Source organism: Acartia tonsa, chromosome 7, assembly GCF_053477335.1.
Source record: "Acartia tonsa isolate MP-2025a chromosome 7, ASM5347733v1, whole genome shotgun sequence".
Taxonomy (NCBI): Eukaryota; Metazoa; Arthropoda; class Copepoda; order Calanoida; family Acartiidae; genus Acartia; species Acartia tonsa.
Window position 1 is genome coordinate 43,855,364 of NC_137266.1, and position 3,983 is coordinate 43,859,346.

A 3,983-nucleotide genomic window follows, 5' to 3' on the forward strand; every position below is an offset into this window, starting at 1 on the left:
AACAATATCATATGCAAAGCAACTCCTATAATCAAGTCCTAAAAATGTATTTATATTCTGATTATCCAGTTCTGACACTATACAAGTGTTAATGACCGTTTGTCCTACCGTTTCAGAGCTTCGCTTTTATGGATGTTGTCATCCTTGTTAACACTAACATTTGGTTAGAATATAAAGATTCTCTTTAAAAGGATGACAACATCCTTAGGTAGCGGAGCAGAAAAATTATAACTGGAAAAACGGACAAAGTGTCAATAATTATACGGCTGAGAGTGGATTAGAGGAATCCTTTCGTTTATGATGATTATTATATTGAGGGGTGGTGCGCTCTAAGTGGCGCTATGCTGCGCGTACTTTTTACGTGCGCAAAAAGCATCGTTTTCTTGCGCGTGACGTGCTTGACCATTGTCTGACTGACCAACTCATAGGATATCAGAACTCGGCCACGAGAGACTCGTTATGGCGGGTTTTCTGCCATAAACATTGACAGTATAAGAACACTATTTACAAGGCTAAAATCATGTTGTGATATTGTACATTATTTATCCTTAGGGCTTTACATATACGCTACTAATCACAAGTGTGTAAGGCTGGTTCATTTGGAGTAAAACTAAAACTAAAAAGAAAATTTATTGTTATATTTTTAAATTCTAAGTAATATTTTTAAATTCCACCTCTTTTTTACATTTTAATATATTTTGGCAGCTACAGTATTTAATAACTATCTATTCTATTTTAGAATTTAAAAAAACCTTTTAATTTATGTCATTTTTAGGTAAGGTGAATTTTTACTTTGTATTTACTAAAGTCCCGAAAGTATATGCTTAAATACATCCAGAAATTTATTATTTGTTTTGAAATATTGAACCTACCTAATGGCGAATTGACTTAAGGCATATACGGACGAACGAGAATTGGATTTTAAATTGGTCAATGGGGGAAAGGTGGAGTAAAAAGGGTAGGCATTCAAGGAAGGACTGTAATCTCAATTTTTTTTTCTCCCTAAAAAATTATCAAACGAATTAAAAGTTATTAACAGATTTTGAGCCTAAGAAAACTATTTGAAATAAAACTTTTTTTTCATTAAGGTTGAGAACTGGTTCAGAATTTTTTGACGAATATTCAAATAGAAATCATGATATTACTACCAGTTTTGTTAGACCCAAAGGGCCAAAGTAATATACGCGGAAAGCTGTCTGAAATATGATACTATAAATAATTGTAATAGGCCTACAACTAAAGCTAATTTGATGACAAATTCAGCAAAATATCGTTCACTGGTGAAATTAACACTTTTGTCCCAATAAATTGTGCACATGGAATGGCCGATAAATTGATCCAAGTGATGATACACAAAATAACATCTTCTGTAGAATAAATGTAGTTGTTGAAACGTTTGAACACTCAACTTTAAAAACCAACCTATCAAAAAATTCAGTAACAGTCCTCAAAGTTATTCAGCCAACAAATAAGAAAACTTACTTTAACATTTTGCTGACTTGTGTTATAAACAGTCCGTTGTCCTCTCTCTTTCTCTGCATATGATTTGGTTTCCTTAAAAGGTGAGTTTCTCTAAATAAAATTAAAAAGTGTACTATCCTTTTAAAATGGACAAATGGTAAAAACTTTTTAGGGGTTGTAAATTTTTGTGAAGATGATATATGGGGGTGTAAAATGAGAGAGAGAGAGATAAGGAGAGAGAGAGTGAGAGAAAGAGAGAGAGAGAGAGAGAGAGAGAGAGAGAGAGAGAGAGAGAGAGAGAGAGAGAGAGAGAGAGAGAGAGAGAGAGAGAGAGAGAGAGATAGAGAGAGAGAGAGAGAGAGAGTAGAAGAAAGAAAGAGTAGTAAAGAGAGAAAAAAAGGGGGAAGGAAAACATTTGTTCCTTCCCCTTTGACATGAAAAAGGGAAGGGAAAGTAATGGTTTACCTGCCCTGTAAAAACAAAACTTTCGCCTTTGTCTACTTTCACTTGTGTTCTGCTTTTTAATTTTCAAATTTTTGCCAATTTTAACCAAAAATTATAAAAAATATTTATTTATTTGAAAACATCCCTTTTTATTTTACCTCTTTTCCCAAGTTATCTATCTATCAATACTCTATAGCTAATTTTATGTCTACTATGGCTATCTATCTATTTTATTGACCATTTTGCTGTAAGTAGGTAGGGTTATAGGCATTTAGTGTTGATAAATAACAGCTAAAATTTATACTGCAATAACTAGCCAATGGCTATTTAATAGTTTTATTTTTATTTGTGGCTCATGGATTCTGTATAAATAAAGTATGACCCTTAATTATTTGATTTCAGTTTTTTATAATTGTATAAATAAGTAACTCAGGGCTTATAAACGTTATCCTATGATACGAAATAGTACTATTTTTCTGTCTAAAGCTAAATATCTCGGAAATTGTTTGTTTGATTAGTTTTTACTGTACATCTCCGGGAACTTTTGAATATAACTTGGGATAGTTTTAGGCTATTTTCCTTACCTCTCCCACTCTATCCTAGAGGATAGGGGCATACCCGCTAGTATAAGTATAAGAATTATAGAAATGTTGAGTAAAAACTATAAAGTATTTAGAAAAAAATTCTTGACTACACTAACTTTGCTACTAAAGAATTAATTGACTTCAATCCAAAAGCACAATAAAATAGCTAGTACTTTGAATATTTTTTTAGGTTAGGTTACTTAGAGAAGATCCTAGAGGGTTAATGGCCTGCAAGAGCCATAACAGAAGAATAGATTTAGTAGATTTTTTCCTCTACTTTTTCTAATACAGTTATTTTTCTTTGCTTTTTTTATTATTTGTAATATTGAATAAACGTTCGGTAGTAAGTAGAAGGGGGATGAAATAAGGAATGTTAAAATTGTTGTGTGTCTATTTGGGAAGGGGGGTTCAGAGTCAGCACTATACTGACCACTTAACAGAATATCAGAACTTACTAACTACAATTTCTGTCCTTAAAATACAGGAATATCGGGAAAAGTATAATGAATAAAATAGCCAAGATTACAAGTAAATATCTAAAGTATTTTAAGAAATCATTCAATAGTTTAAGTAAGGAATATATGATTATTTATAAGTATAATTTGTATAGAAACCAACCTAAACCATTTTCAATTTTCTCTGGGGATTCTTGGGAGGGGACCTATGAGACGCTACATTGTGAAGGAGAATCATATCGGTTTAGTAGTTAGAGCGATCCTACAGTACACACAGTTAGACACTTACGTCACCCCTACACAGACTCACACACATCCTGTTACTTTTATATAATAATTTAGACTTTTGTTCGGCTTGGGGCAAAACACTACTATTGTAAATGATTATCTAAGGAAAAAAACTTTATTAAGAATACACATATTACCAATTATATAACCATGCTAATGTATGCCCCCCTAGCATTTAGGGGATCTGTATTTCAAGATTGAAAAATAAACTAGCTTTAAAATAAACTAAAACCATCCCAACCTTTTGAATCTTTAAAACATAGCCTAAAACCTCTCTAAGACCTATGTGAAGCTTCTCTAAATTGGAAAACTCATTCGGTCATTGTCATCATAATTCTAGGAATAAATTTATAGTATAGATGTATAAACAGATTACTAAATGATTTCCGATGGCAAAGACCTAAAGCTCAGCAGACGAGAATAATTTCATTAAACTTTGCTTTCTAAATTCAGCTGTTTAATGCTTTCTTCTGCTTTTTGAAAATTAAAGAGACAATTTTTGTGAAAAATTGTCATTTCTGTCTAAATTTATGTGAAGTATTTAAAACTGCCATTATCAATTTCTCAGAACTATAAAATTATATTAATAATCATCTTTTCCGATTTACACTACTGAATTGTTCAACCTAGTTATTTGTGATTAACAAGACATTTTTATTAATGATGTGAATACTTTCTTGCAAATCATAATTATCAAGTTTTTAGTGACATCTAGCGACAAATATAGAACTAATATATTGCAGATGTTCCC